Source organism: Leptonychotes weddellii, chromosome 13 (assembly GCF_054177405.1).
Source record: "Leptonychotes weddellii isolate Sample4059 chromosome 13, ASM5417740v2, whole genome shotgun sequence".
NCBI lineage: Eukaryota > Metazoa > Chordata > Mammalia > Carnivora > Phocidae > Leptonychotes > Leptonychotes weddellii.
The window spans coordinates 26921579-26938548 of record NC_138381.1 but is presented as its reverse complement, the minus strand read 5'-3'; positions in this window follow the sequence as shown (position 1 = coordinate 26938548).

Sequence of the window (16970 nt, the reverse complement as noted above, 5' to 3'; positions counted from 1 at the left end):
GAACCTTCCAGTCATGCAAGCCCCAATGAACTGCATCATGGGAACACCAGGAGGAAAAGAGGAAGAGGGAGAATCTAGTTTGTTCTTTCTTTTTTGTTGTTGTTCCTAATCTACAAATTAGGGGTAATTGCTTTCATTGTAAGCAGTCCTATTTGCCAATATTTATTTGCTCAAGATTGCTTTTGGCAATCCAAATCTAACTTTGGATATCATTTAACTTCTGCACAAATGATATTTTTTTAAAGATTTATTTATTCTACAGAGAGAGAGAGAGAGGGAACAGGGAGAGGGGCAGAGGGAGAGGGAGAGAGAGACTCCCCAAGCCTACTCCCCACTGAGTGCGGAGCCCGCCATGGGCCTCCATCTCAGGACCACGAGATCATACCCTGAGCCAAAATTAAGAAACGACTGCCCAACCAACTGAGCCACCCAGGACCCCCAAAGGATATTCTTTAGAATCTGCTGTAGTGAGTGTATGTTGGTGTTTTTCTGAAAACATTTTTATTTCATTCTCATGCTTAACAGGTAGTTCTTCTGATTATAGAATCTTAGGTTGACATTAATTTTGTTTTGGTACATCACTGATTTTATTATTACATAATCTTCTGACTTCCATTGCTGATGTTGAGGAGTTGGTATTTGGTTAGATAATCATTCTTTGTCAAGGATTTGTCTTTTCTTTTTGGCTGCTTTTATAATCATATCTTACACATTGACTTACTGTAGTTTTCATGTGCATCTTTATGTACCTCCATTTTGCTTTCATGCTTGAATTTTTTTTAGGCTACTTGGATTCAAGAATTGTTTTTCCAAATGTTGCCCATATTTTGAATGCTAGAAAATGTTTAAACCCTATTTTCCCCTGTTTCCATTTTTGTTTTTTTGAGTTTTGATTAGATATCTATTAGAACTTCCCATACTGTCCCCCATGTCATTTCACATGTCTATCACATTCTTCATTTGTTTGCATCACTGTGCTGTGTTTATGCTGTATCTTCCTCTTCATTTATTCACTCTCCAGCTGTGTCTAATCTAAGTAACCACCCACTGAGATCTTATTTCAATTGTATGTATTATTTCTAGAAGTCACATTTAATTCCTTTTTAGAGATACTTATTTTTCCTTGATAGTCTCCTTTCCTTTTTGTGAAATCAAGACTTAATACTTTATATACTGATATAACATTTTCAGTATTAAAGTTTTGTGTCATTCTTTTTTTTTTTTTTTTGGTGGGGTTCATTAATGGTGACTTATTTCTTTGTGTATTTGTAATTTTTGACACTGAGCATTTTCTCTGGAAATTTATCTTGGGGATTATTTGTGTTCTGGGTTAAAGTTGCATTTTCCTTGAGAATGAAGAGAGGATTTTTGTTTGCTTTTGTCCGTCCTCTCTTGGGCACTATCTTAAATCATTCTAAATGCAATTCTTTTCTTTATGTTTTAAAGATCCTCATAAGAATTAATCTTAAAGATTTAAACTTGTATATATTCTGTCTTGTCATTAGAAATTCTCAGGGAAGATTATTTTTCTATCAACTCAGGATGAATAATGAAGACAAGCAAATTTAGTCTTTATCCTTCTTTGCAGCAGATTTATTTTTCATTTAGCCCTTTGGAATTTCTGCTTCATGTATGGGCTCTTATTGGATGTGCTGATCTGGCAATACCCAACACTATATATATGTATCCTTTCAGCCTTCTGAGGGCACTAAAGCAAGGGTTTGGGGTCTCTAGGGTTTGGTATAAACCTTCAAGTAAAGCCAGTATAGTGATAATTATTTTTCAGGCTTGGAGCTTTACTTCATTTTGACCACTGAAGATTTCTTCCTTTCAGGGTACTTTAGCAATTCTTTTAAACAGAAATACATATAATCAGCATTTTGTTTGTTTTAAATGGGAGAGTTGCTTGGTATATTTAATCCCCCAATAGCTAGAAAACAAAGGCCATATTCAACTCAGTGTTCTTTCTACTAATTCCATTCATATAGTTAGTTAGCACATTTTCTCTCATGTTCTGTTTTTCATATTCCTTTGGGAATTCAAGCCCATTCTTACTTTGTTCAGAAACTATTTTCACAATCTTTTTTCCCTTTCCTCTATTTTATATAACCTGCACCCCAGTCATATATCACATGTCATACACTACAAAATATTTGTACTGGGCATTTGACTTTATAAAGAACTCTGAGGCCCATTAACTATCTCAGTGGATCCTGTCCACACTGCTGTGAGTACCAGCATTATTGCCCCATTATGCAAAAGATGAAGCCTTGTATCAGACATGATAAATAAATGCAACCAAGTTCATATAGCAAAAGTGTATAACATTTGGCAAGGTCCTGTATGCCAAAACTCAACTCAGATGCTACAAGTTTTCTTCCAGAACTCATTCCATTTTGAGTTGTTCTATTGGACTTTAAGAGATGTCTTATAGCTTGAGCTTTTGAAAGAAATTTTTATGGAAAAGGGAGAAAGGACTCATCAGTGTTTCCAGATAAAGAGACTATGTCTCACAAGTAGAACAATGAAAAAAAAACGTGGAGTTCTCATTTTATGAAAAAACAAAAGGCAAAACTTGTCAAGACCTGTTCTTTATGGTAGCCATATCTGTGATCTTATTATTTGCTTACTCCTTGAGGAGGCAGTAGAAGAGAACATTCACTCATTTATCTTCACAAATAAATTTGTATTTATCATAAAAATAACTTAAAACCTAGTAAAAATCTCATTGAAGAAAAGAAAAAGAAAAGAATCATTTCACTATCTTTTTAAAAGGTATTTTCAGTTCTTGGTTGAGTTTTTATTAGATCTTTGACTTTAAGAATGATGGCTCTTTTTCTTTTACATATAAGTTAGGGAAACTTGTAATTATTTTAGTGCACAGTATCTGGACAAAGTTATATGATGCCTCAGGTGCCGGCTTAGCTCTGGTGAAGTGGGTAAATTTATCTTTGGCTGGAAGATCCACCCATTTCAATTCTCCCTGTGACCCTCTTCTTTCTTGTTATGCCACTCATCCTGTCTGTACCAGTGGCTTGCATTCAGCATCTTAATCAGTATTCGCTAAGACTTGATGATAAAGGCTCACAGAGCAACTATCCAAATATAGTCCTCAATTATCTGTAGCAGAAAGCCTGAGGTGTCCGTTACACTTGCCTATTTCTGGGCCACCCTACCCCCAGGTGCACAGAATCAGGTATTGTGAATATGAGCTTCCAAAATCTCTATTGTAGCATTTTCCCAGGTGATCCTTATGTACCACCGAGTTTGAAAAGCACTGATTGAAACGCTTGCATTGCTTGACCTAGTTGACCTTTCACGTAACATGTCCCCATCCATCTAAATCACATACACAGTTAAACTCAACAAAAAATTTGCATTCCAATCAAGGACATAAAGGTCCAAAATGAATCATTATAAAAAGGGATTACTTTTGATTTCTTCTCAGGTAATTTGAGGAGAATTAAGGAATATTTTTTGAGTATAAGAAATACTTAGAATTCATGAAATTATATGATAATTGCCTCTTCTGCCTACACATAAGATAAGCTTTGTGCCAAGAAGGCTTCTTGGCTCTTTACACTGTGGGTGCAGGTGAATGTAGGTAATTACATGTTGATACTGTGGTTATGTGCATAGTTTAGAAGTACTGTGTGGAAGACTTCAGAAACTCTCTTTACTGGTTAATAGTCTTTGTTATATTGTCAGATCTCAGGAAATCATAAAGCTGAGGAATCATAAGGAAAATAAGGTTCAAATATAATTTGATATATAATTCAAATACAATTTGAAGACCTTAGTAGCAGAGAGTCAAAAATATGTAATACGCATAAATTTGAAAACAAAACGTCGATATACTACAGGGCAAAACAATATGGGGTCTTAGAGTTTCTGGAAGCACCTTGAGGAGTTACATGGAGTTTTATCAGACCATCAGTGTGATAAAGTAGAAGGAGGATGAATTTCAGTAACATTCGAAATGGCCATTTTGAAGACCATTTCTTGCAGTTTATTGGGAAAATAAATTGTAAAAATTCCTGAGTCCTTTATACTACCAGATTTATCATCCATAAAATGGAATACTAGTGTCTACTTTGCAATTGAGTCTGTATTTTTAAAGTTTCATTATTCAAGCATAATATATAAAATACATAATAATGTAACACATACATGTAACTACACCCAGATCAAGATATAGCACATTATCAACACAGAGGCTTCACTTGTGCCCCTTCTGGTCATTATCCACACCAAAGTTAATCACTACTCAGTTGACATAGACTTGTTTTATTTGCTTTTAAATTTAACTAATATAATGGATAGAATACTATATGAACGTTTGCAGTTGACTTCTTGGCTCTACATTATGACTTGAAGATTCATTCATGTTCTTGCATACAATACTAGTTCACTTTTTGAAATTGCATACTATGCCATTTTATGAACATACCAATTTATTTATCCATTCTAGCACGGATGAATATTTGAGCTATTTTCAGTTATCTGTTATGTATAATAATTGCTAGGAATATTTTTGTATATGTCTTTTGTTTCTCATATTAATGTATTCTGAAAGAGCAGAATTGCTGGGTCAATGTAGGAATGTTTTCACCTTTAGAAGACACTGTCAAAAAGTTGCTAAAAACTATACTAACTTACATCCCTATAAACAGTTCTGAGAGTTGCAGTTGCTCCAAATCCTCACTGGTACTTTGAATAATGTTATTATTACTGTCATTGTTTTGTCTATTTTGGTCTCACTTATAGTTATTCTGGTAAAGCGGTAGTCTATACCATTACAGTTTTAATTTGCATTTCTCTAATGACTAATGATGTAGAGCACCTTTACACATTTGAATATTTTGTGAAGTGTCTGTTTAATCCTTTTGCCTGTATTTCTATTAGTTGTGTCTTTAAAAAATTATTATTGGGATGTAAGAGTTCTGTATATAATCTAGGTGTAAGTCCTTGGTTAGGTACATGTCATGAGTGTATAGCCCCTCACAATTCCTTATGCATTTTAGAATCGGTTTGCCAATGTTCCAGAAAGAAAGTCTTTGGGACAATTGAGATTTCTTTGGATTTATGTTTTTAATTTAAGGTGAGTTGTTACCTTTATACTTAGTCTTCCAATCCATGAAAATAGTATATTTCTCCAGGTGGTAGGTGTTCTTTCAACTTTCTTACATTTATATTCTAGTTTTTAGTGTAGAGGTCTTGCATATTTTCCCTTACATTAATAGGTATTTGATTATTTTATTACTCTGCATTGTACTATTTCTTTAATTTTTTCCTGGTGTTGCTGATGTATAGTAATACAGTTGGTTTTGTATATTGTCTTTTATAAATTAATCTTGTTAAATGCATGTGTTAATTCAAAAAGTTTATAGATTTTTAAAGATTTTCTGCCTATTATATTATGTGGAGGATAAACCAACAAGTTTTTGCCTTCCTTTCCACTTCTTGTGCATCTGGTTTCTTTTTCTTGCTGTAGCACTAGCTATGACCCACAGTAGGTTGAATAAAAGTGCTGATATTGGGTATCTTTGTTTATTCCCATTCACAGAGTAAAGGGTCTTAGTATTTCACCACTGGATTTAATGTTTGCTCTAGACATTTTCTTGCTATTTTCAGATTAAGAAAAATTCCTTCTTTTCTAGTTTTCTACATAATTATTATGTGTTAAGTTTTATATTTTTATCATCTACATTTGCATAAATGTACGTGCATATGTACCTTTTTGTTTTATATTAATGTGAATTGCTTTGTTTTCTAGCACGTACTTAGCATTTGTTTTGATTGTATTTCATAAGTAAAATTCAATATAATGATAATTACTGACTTTTATTGAATTGACTCTTAATTTTATTAAATGTACTTCTTTATCTTTGGTAGTATTCTTAAGTTCTACTTTTATAGATATTAGAATTTACTTATATAATATTAGCTTTCCTTAGGTTTATGTTTGCATTATTTAACCTTTGTCATTCTTTTATTTTCAAACTTCCTTTTTCCTCATATTTTAGAATTGTAAGCCATATGTAGTAGATTTATTTTTATATCCAGTTTGCAATGTTTGTCATATATTTTTACATTAAGTAAAAATATTGCTATATCTGAATTACAGTTTCAGTATTTGTTTCCATCTGCATCATTTATTTTGTTCTTCTTTTTTTTATGTTGCCTTAATATTTCATCCTATCCATTGCCTGATACTCCCTGTTAAATTGTAACTTAAACTTTACACTGCTTTCTTTTTCTCTTAGTGGTTACCCTGGAGACAAACATGCATCCTTGATTTATTAGAGATTACTTTAAATTAATACTTTTACCACATCCTAAGTAATATCTCCCTATATGGCCCTTTAGCTCCATTTATCTCTGAATTTTTCTATTGTTATTAGTTGTATAAATTCAACAAATTTCAAATTTGTATTTAAAATCCCAGGAAGTATCATTATTATTATTTAAATAGTAAATGTTTACTTAGATATAATCACATAATTGATCTTTTACTTGTTTTTAATTTCTTTCTGTATTGCTTTACTTCCCTCAAGAATCCTGTTTCTTCCATGTGAAGAAGTTCCCTAGATAAGGTTTTTATTTTTGTGCAAATCTATTCTCGGCAATTATTTTTCCCAATGGTTCTGTATTTTACCTTCAGTTTTGATACTTATTTTCACTAGGCATTGCATTCTAACTTGGCCATTATCTTCTTTCTACTCTTTAAAACTGGCATTCCAGGGTTTTCTGGATTCTATTGTTTCTGTTGAAATGTCAGCTGTCATGTTTTTGTTATGCTTTGAAAGTAAATGTTTATTTTATCTGGCTGATTTCTTAAATTTTTAAATTTATCTTTAGGTTTCCAGAGATTTACTCTAATGTGAATAAGTATATCATTCCCTCAATTTATACTACTTGGTGACTGTATAGATTCTTCATTCTTTGGCTTTATGTTTTTCATTAGTTTTGGGAAATTCTTAACAAGTGTATCCTCAGATATTTCATCTATCTCAAATATCTCCTCTGTTTTTTGGATTGAAATTACATACATGTTTGACATCTCCATGATGTGCTATGTTTTTATCCATTTCTCTGTGATTACTTTTTGTAGTTATTTTTCCTTCAATACTGATATTTTGTACTTACATATCTCACTTTTGGATATTTTATTTTCTGCACTGTACGTTGTATTGTTAAACTCATATATTGAATTATTAATTGAAATTATTGATTTTTAAAATTCTAGTGTTTTCATTTGATTGTTTTATAGATACCAATTATCTTGTAGAATTCAGTATCTTCTGAAATCTATTTTTGAATGTAAATATCATCATATTTATTTTAAAGTTCATGTCTGAACACTAATATCTTGGTCATCCATTAGCCTAAATTTACTGAGTAATTTTTTCACTTGAATTTGATCTTTTTTTTTTCATAGTGTGGCTGGCAAAGTTTGTTTGTATGCTGTATAATATATGTGAAGAAATGTAGAGGGTCTAAATATCATTACATTATCTCCAGGGATAAAGTATGTGAGGTAGTGAATGTATGCTATGCCCTTATTCTGTCATTAATGCTAGTTCATATTTCTCGTGAGATTACAACTAAACTCTAAGGTTTTTAGGAGGGATGGGTTTCTATTTCTTCATGACCTTAAACTCAAAAAAAACACAAAAAACTATTTAGCCTCTTAGTCCCTTAAAAATTGCTTTCTGTATGGTTTTTTGGATGTAACCACGTCCATGTGCAATTTAGGAGTCAGCAAATTGCTCAAGGGAAAGCTATATGCAAAATGTTCAACTCATCTTGGAATATTTGCTCTTCAGAATCTTAGCTCCCATGTTCTGGCTTATTCTGTTGCTTTTTCATACTTTCAGTTATTCATTGCTTTTGATTTCCAGTTCTTGCTATGAGCTTTCATCTAATAATTTCTTTTTCATAGCAGAAGGAGGACATGGTTTATGTATATCTAAATCAATAACATCCACTGTATTCTTCTTCAGGATAGCAACAACTATTTCCTATTACCAGAAGTTTATGAGCTTTGTTGTATCGCTACTTACTTGCCAACATTTTGCGATGTAACTGGTGTTGTGATATCTAGTCTTGGAAATGTTTAGTTTTTGTTTTTTTTTTATTACTGATGAGTTTAAACATATGTTCATGTCCTTAATAACTTATGGTTTTTTCTCCTCTATAAATTTCTCATTTCAAAATAATTTATATATACTCTGTCTTCAAGCTCCATTGTCTATTAGTCAAACACTTCATTTAGGTTTTGTCCTTAGCTTTCATTTGACTGATGTTTTCTTTCCTTTCCTTCTCTTAAGTGGCTGATTCTTGTTTATTTTGGAAGACCCAGCACCAACATCGTCTTTTGTGAGGAGCCTTCTTTGATATCTAGGCAGAATATTTTTGGTAGAAAGATTGGTGGAGCATACAGCTCTGTACAGGTTGTAACAGAATAGGCCATGTGGTACTAATTGCCACTGTAGTGGACAAAAAAAGCAAAACTAGTTCCTTCTTACAAATTTTCTAAGAAAAATTCCCACAGTTTCTGTTAAGAGCTTTAATTTATGTAGTCCCAGATTCAAATGCCCAGTTTTACAGAAAGACAAATGCTGTGCTGTGATTATTATCCCCAGCACTGGGGTAAAAATCTACCTCTCTCAGGAGGGCTACATTCCCTTACTATAGTTAAGACATTCCTTGGCTGATGCCCCAGTTATTTGGAGGTTATCCCTGGTAATAGATGCATAACAAAGGTAATTCACTGAAGTCCACTTAAGAGAATTACTGGTAAAAGAATAAAACTTTTATCGAAATCAATTCTCTCTGCCCCCAAACCTCTCAATTATAACTGTAGCTGTTAAAGAAATTGCTGCTGCTGAATGAATAAAACAGATTTTAAACAGGGATCTCTGAAAGGCCTTCAGTTCCAGTCACATGCTGATTACTGGAAAGACTCCCCACCACCTTCACTTTTTGGCACTTGAACTTTCATGTTAAGTTTGAATGTGTATGGAACACAGCAAAGGTTGGAAATACAGAAAGTGACAAGGCTTCCTGTTAAATGGGTAAATGTTCTCTCCCTAAGAGAAACTAGAGCTTTGTGGTAAAAAGAACAGTGTCTGATACACATGTTTTGTCCATAAGAAGAGAATTAGTAGGTGCCCAGTAAATCACTCATGATGAGAATATAATTGAACTATTATTTTAATATATTTTCTGGGGTACTTCCTTGGGTAGAGATCTACACAGAGCACCTAGAATAGGCCCTGCCCTCAAAGAACTTCAGTTTAAATGGACTAATAAAATTTATACTTTAAAAGTTAGTGTTCAGTATAAAAATTATTTCCTAAGTATTAAGAAACTGCAAAAATTCAGATGTGGAGAAGATTGTCCATTATCTATTGTTAGGGAAGCCTTCATGGAGGAAGTGGGAACTACCATGGAAGGTACTTTAGCCCTCCTCAAATTCTGACCAATCTACTATCCTTCAGTACCTCTATAGCACATCAGTGAATTGCATAAATCTTCCTACTTTCCCACGTACCTCAACCAAGGGCTGCGAAACACCCATCAGACTCTATGTGCTCTGTCAAGTTTATTGTGTCCTTTCAAGGGCAAGGATGATGTCTGTCTGAAGAATGTTGGTCTTTAATTTAGATGTTCTTGAATTTGAGGTACATCTGAAACACTTATTTTACATCCTCAGAATGATTATTTAACACAGTTTGTGCTCAGGTACCTCATTTGTCAATTTGGAATGATAATATAGGAATTTGCCTCATAAGTGTGCTATGAGCATTAAATTAAATAATTCATGTAATTCACAGCCAGACCCATAGTGACTACTTACTAAATGCTATCCATCTTGATTATCATTTTCATATAATATTTTTTGAGATATTCCTTTTTTAAAGCTTTTATTTAAACTCCAGTTAGTGAACATAAAGTGCAATATTAGTTTCAGTGTACAGTACAGTGATTCAGTACTTCCATACAACAACTGGTGCTCATCACAAGTGCCCTCCTTAATCCCCATCACCTGTTTAACCCATCTGCCCATCCCTGCCCCTCTGGTAACCATCAGTCTGTTCCCTGTAGTTAAGAGTCTGTTTCTTGGTTTGCCGCTCTCTCTTTTTCTTTTCTCCTTTGCTCATTTGTTTTGTTTCTTAAATTTCACATATGAGTGAAATCATGCTATTTGTCTTTCACTGATTTATTTCACTTAGCATAATACTGTCTAGCTCCATCTATGTCATTGCAAATGGCAAGATTTCATTCTTTTTTATGGCTGAGTAATATTCCATGATATACACCATCTCTTCTTTATTCATTTGCCAGTTGATGGACATTTGGGCTGTTACTATAATTTGGCTACTATAGACAGTGCTGCTATAAATATTGGGGTGCATGTATCCCTTTGAATTAGTATTTTTGTATTCTTTGGGTAAAACCTAGTAGTGTAATGGCTAGATTATAGGGTAGTTGTATTTTTAACTTTTTGAGGAACCTCCATACTGTTTTCCAGAGTGGCTGCAGCACTTTGCATTCCTGTCAGCAGTGCAAGAGGGTTCCCCTTTCTCCACAGCCTCACCAACACCTGTTATTTCTTGTGTTGTTGACTTTAGCCATTCTGGCAGGTGTGAGGTAATATTTCATTGTAGTTTTCATTTGTATTTCCCTGATGATCAATGATGTTGAGCATCTTTTCATGTCTTCAGGGCTTTACACAGATAAACTTATTTTGTACTCCCCAAAGCCCTAGATGTAAATAATACTATTATCCCCAATTTACAGGGGACAAAACTGAGACAGAAAGGATAAATCATTAGCCTAGATTACAGAGCTAGTCATTGGTAGAGCTGGTGATTGAGCCCAGAAGTAACTTTTACCATTTTCAGTTTCTATTTTATGCTTTATTTGTACGTTTATTTATATCTACAGAGCTTACACAATTTTTAGCCTTTGTTAGTTAGAATGATCCAAGAAGCAGATGTCATGACAGACAAGATTTATTGTGCAAGGATTTTACTGGGGATGCCTGGATGAGGGAAAATGGGAGAGAGCCAGGGAAGGCTGTGAGGACTATAAAACTATGATACAAATCAGATGCCAAGTGAAGTACAGAGGGAGTAAATATTGGGTGGAAGGATCCTAGACTGCCATGCCAGCCAAAGAATGTGTGGCATAGCCATTAGGGGAGCCCCAGATTTCCCAGAAATAGGTCAACCCTTAGTGTAGCCCTGCTGAAGTGTGGTCTCTTAGCCAATACAGACATTGACTCCAGAATGAGGCTCTTGATCAGCTATCCTCCCTAGAGGTGGAGGTCAGTGAGGGAAGAGAATAAATTTTCACGGTTGCCACATAGTTTAATTATACATACATAATTTTGATTGCCTTTAAATTATTTCCTATATATTAATCTCTGATGAAGACAGAAGCATAGAAAATGGTAAACACATAGCAGGTGCTGAATAATATTTCTTGTTTTTTTGATGTGATCTATTTGAGTATTTTTTAATGGAATGGACTACTTAAGACAATAATTTCCAGTGTTAATCTTAAATGACCACATTAGAACTGTTTTAGGTTATTTCATATGACAACCTTCCATCGAATAGCAGGCAAGTAGACAGGCTTCCCGTGCAAAAACTCTGTTTTCAAACTTTAAAGGATCCTTTTGAGATCATAGAGAAATGAGATTATTTGTCTCTAAATGCCATCTTCGACAAAGGAAAGAGCTAAGGTTAAATAAAAAAGGTTACATGATTTTCACGGCGTCGCACTGGGAACTAGTTTTAAAGCTAAAACACAGAACTTCATGGGTGGCTTCCCAGCCCAGAAGTAACTATCATGCTGCCTCCTTTCCATGCCAGCCGTCTTTATCTCTGACACAGGAGATACTGCTTCCTGGATTGAAACCTGAGCATTCCCCACACCTATGCTTTAGCAGAGCAATCAAGCTCGACATTGTTAACTATTAACCTTTCTGTTTGCCTGGTAGAGGAGGTGAGAGGGGGTGCAGGCAATGAGCCCTTGGGGTGCTGGAGCAATGCCAATGCAATTATGCTCCTCTGGCTCTCTGGGCTGGCAGCTGGGGCAGAGGTGGACAAAGAGGGTAGGGGAGGCATCCCTGGTCACCCAGCTGCATGAAGACTTCAGTCATCTGCCAGTCACCTCGGGCTGGCAACATAATAGTCAGTGCAGCCAGTTCAGCCTGTGACCCTTTGGAGGGGAGGAGAGAGAGTACTGAGAAGCCCATCAGATAAGGGCTGCCTCCCTGCACGCCCCCCCAAACATAGCAGCCCTCCGCCTGTCGCTCCTGATTACTGTGAGCAGTTCTGTGTGCATGATTAAATAGTGATGGCAGGCTGCCCCTTCCATAATCACATCTCCTGACCTCTTGACGGGGTGGCTGTGATTGCAGATGGAGTCCCACCAACACGAAACAAACTTTTTTTTTTTCATGTAATGTTGTCTCCCATGGATATATAGTCTAATCATCTTCTTTTTTCCATTATATAAAATTCAACTGAAAATTTGAATGATTTCTTATTCTACACCTCTGTTTTCATATACTGGAACCAGTATCTCTGTTCTCAATACGGAGTCTGATGATAGATTCAAATCCAGGAAAATAACAATATTTGCTGAGATTTCTGACCTGTTCTAAGAGCAGATTTTTAAAATACATATATGTATTTGTCTGCACTTAACATGTGTAAAACTAAAATGAGATGTAAGAGCAGAAAGGATAGAAAATATGAAATAGAATATCATAAAGTATTAAGCTAAATATGAAGACTCAAAATGTATAGTAGTAAGCACTAATGATAATGTCATAACAATAGTATTTGTCATATGTATAAAGCTTAGGAATGTTATGGCCATTTCACTTAAGACTCTTTTCCTCGCTAGAGCTTCTGGAGATGAGCAGAGCAAAAATTATTATTTCTGCACTAAAGATAAACATGAGATGGTTTTGTGCAATTTCATATAACTACAACATGACAGACTTTGGGAAAGGACTGTAATTGGTTGATACCTAATAATGTATGTCAGGGGCAATAGCAGAATTATTATCAGATGGAGTTATCAGAATCTTTCTTGTTGATGTTGGGAGTTGAGAAAGTAAAATAAATCAACAAATACTTACTGACAGCTTTTACTCTGGGTCCAGTCCTGCATTGAGAGCACTACAAGACATAACAGAGAGAAAAACATGCAGAGGATCTCCACTGGGCTTGGCTGAGGTAACTTCCCATGCAGGGCATGCTGAAGGACCATTTTCCTAGAGGTGGTAGATTGATTACTCACCCTAACTTCCTTGAAGGCCAGATCACAAAGTTATTCCTTGACAATTCCAGAAGCTTCTGATAATATTTTAAAGGCATAAAATTTGAATTTCCTAGAATTCTAGTGAGACTCTAACTAAATCCCATGATGTAATTAGGAAAGAAAAAAGAGAGAGAAAACATAGCTTATCCTTAAATGCTAGATTTGCAGTTAGAACTCTCTGGTGCTATAGAAATCCAGAAAATTTATTGTTTTATATTCAGTAAATGCCTCCTATAAGAGATGTAACATTGATTGGATCTGAAACAATAGGTAAAATTTAGATGAGTAGGAAATAAAAGCACTTCAAGAGAGGAAGCTGTGTGCAGTGACAGGTGTTTGGTATCTTCTGTGTGCCCAACAGATTTTTCTACTGGATTTGGGAAACTATTTAAATGAAAGATTTTTAGAGAAAAAAATATGCTAATATAATGAAACATCACTTCTCACTACTGAAATCAGAAATCCAAGTGTTTAATCCTTTTAAAATATTTTATAGTAAGTTTGAGGAATTGTCAAGGAATATCATTGCTATCTAACCTATGAGATACTTAGGACGAATAATCAACTCACCACATCAGGGAGAATGACCTAAAATGTATGTGCCCTGTCTGTGTGGGGAGTTACCTCAGTAATGCCCAAAGGAGAGGCAAACCTCAATACTAGGAGTGTGCCTCTCTCATACTTACATATTTCTATACATGATTATTTCTTCCAAAATAAAGCACAGAGAGAAAACCAAGCAGGCAAGATGAATACTAGCCCCACTATTTAATACTAAAAAAAAAAAAAAATGTGTAATTGGCATATATTTGTTTGAAAAGCATTTCACTTTGCACTGTTCACTCACCTACCACTCTAGACTAGATGCTGAAAGTGTTCTACACAGCGCTCCTCCCCAACTGCAGAAGCCATAATTTCCTTTTATACCCTGCAAAGAATCTGATAAACAAATTCTTACCTGGATGGCTCTTTGGGGTAATGAGAAAAGCTATTAGAGTGAAAAATCAGTGGTATATGATCCAGTAATACAAGCTACTTACACAATTTTAGCCAAACCGAGATCTCTTTTGGTCCTAGTAAATGCTGGTGTTGGAGAAACGACCTCCAACAAATTTTCCAGCTCTAATGCTTTATAATGTTACAGGAGAAATGTGAGTTCCCAATGAGTGAATAAATATAAAAGTGCTTTGAATAGCAAAATATATTTGATAATTGAATGTCATGAAAATCATCCCATGAAGTGCACTCACAAAAAGAAACATCTTCCTAGGAGAAGAATGACCAGAAACATTGTTGTTTGCTGATCATTTGCTCTTTGGCCTCTGGCATTCGACCTGCGTAGACAGGCACATTGCCAATTTTGCTGCTTCTGCCATCCAAACTTGGGGGATTAATCTCAATGCTAAGACCTTGTATGACCACAGGGCTCCATCTCCAAAGAGACCAGAGCAGGAGCTTTTTGACAAATCACCTCCAGCCATGGAAATTATAGAGCCATCCTCAGATTGATTTTCTTTTTCAAGACAAAACTGGATATTCAAGCATCTTATTACAGGCACTGTGTCCCCATGCCACAATGCATTCTACCACCTTCCTTACTATTTGTCTCTGTTTTGCCTGTTATTTCCATCATTATGGAGCAAGGCTAACAATGCGGGCATAGTGCCAGCTCCCATTGCTCCCTAATGCTCTGATGGGCTTTGGATATATGCACATGTTGAGGTGACATTTAAATGATTTTTGTGTGCTGCACAGTCAGAAAAAAACATTTCCACACTGGTTTCTTTGATCTCCTAAAAGCTAGCTATCATAATACAAGAGGATGTTTTAATAGATATAAATAAATCCAGGTGGCTTCAGCCTACCCCATGGGGCCTCATGTAGCTCCACTGGCTTATCCAGGTTTGCCTTTCTCCAGATTTTAATAGGCACAATTATCACTTTACAACCACACAATTTGAAACAAACAAATAAACCCCCTTTCTACTAAGATGGCAAAGAGACAGTGTTTGAGTTAAAAAAGAAAAGGAAAGGGGAATCACAGTTTCTCCCATCAGAAAAATCAAGGGAGGAGCACCTGGGTGGCTTAGTCGGTTAAGCATCTGAGTCTTGATTTTAGCGCAGGTCTTGATCTCATGGTCATGCGTTTAAGATCTGCATTTGGCTCTACGCCAGGCATGGAGCCTACTTTAAAAAAAGGAGAAAAGAAAAGAAAAATCAAGGGAAATCACAGTTTCTCTCATCAGAAAAAGTCATGGATTATTAGTAGCTCTGAGGCAAAACAAAAGATGTGCTCGACTTTAGTTTGAACCTGGTGCCAGCACCAAAATACAGATAGCAACAAATTGTAAATACCTAACAGGTGGACAAATTTATCTGAAACCAATTGGAAGTGGGGGGAACTCAGGAGGGACCAAAACTCAGAGAAGACATTTGGAGGCATTTGACCTGGAGAGAAAGAGCATTTTTAGCAGAGGAGAATCTGTATGAGAAAAAGAAAGCAGACAAAAGCATGACATATTCTGAAAGCTGTGGAAAGAACATATGGTAGAGCATGTATTGCATGAGCTGGGGGTGAATAGAGAAGAGGTAAAATAAACTAGTTGGGGATGTTTGGAGTCAGATTGAGAAATGACAGGGACTTTAATTAAAGATGGCAGTGAGGCTACAGCTGACAGAAGAGTGACACACCTGGGATCTACATGAGAGGTAGAATCAGTAGAGCTTGAGTTGCAAATAACTATAAAAACTCCAGTCAGAGTTCTTGAGTGAAACATAGGCTAAAAATATAGGAGAAGAAAGTGATTTGATGAAGTTAAGTTTTGTGTATAGTGCATCAGATACACCCATATGGCATGGATATGGAATACTTAAGCAGTTGCTGGAAATACCGGTCAGGATGTGAGGTGAGGAGAAGGGCTGAAAACTTGAGTTCAGAGCCCAGAATTTAAAATTAGTATAGTTTGAAAAGAGTTGGGAAGATCCAAAGATAGACAGATGAGGGAAGTGATGGGTGTAGAAAACGACATCCAAATGGCCAACAGACACATGAAAAAGTTCTCAACATCGCTCGGCATCAGGGAAATCCAAATCAAAACCTCAATGAGATACCACCTCACACCAGTGAGAATGGCTAAAATTAACAAGTCAGGAAACGACAGATGTTGGCGAGAATGCGGAGAAAGGGGAACCCTCCTACACTGTTGGTGGGAATGCAAGCTGGTGCAGTCACTCTGGAAAACAGTATGGAGATTCCTCAAAAAGCTGAAAATAGAGCTACCCTACGACCCAGCAATTGCACTACTAGGTATTTATCCAAAGGATACAAATATAGTGGTTCAAAGAGGCATATGCATCCCAATGTTTATAGCAGCAATGTCCACAATAGCCAAACTATGGAAAGAGCCAAGATGTCCATCAACAGATGAATGGATAAAGAAGATGTGGTATATATATACAATGGAATATTATGCAGCCATCAAAAAAAAACCAAAACCAAAAACGAAATCTTGCCATTTGCAACAACGTGGGTGGAACTAGAGGGTATTATGCTAAGCAAAATAAGTCAATCAGAGAAAGACATGTATCATATGATCTCACTGATATGAGGAATTCTTAAT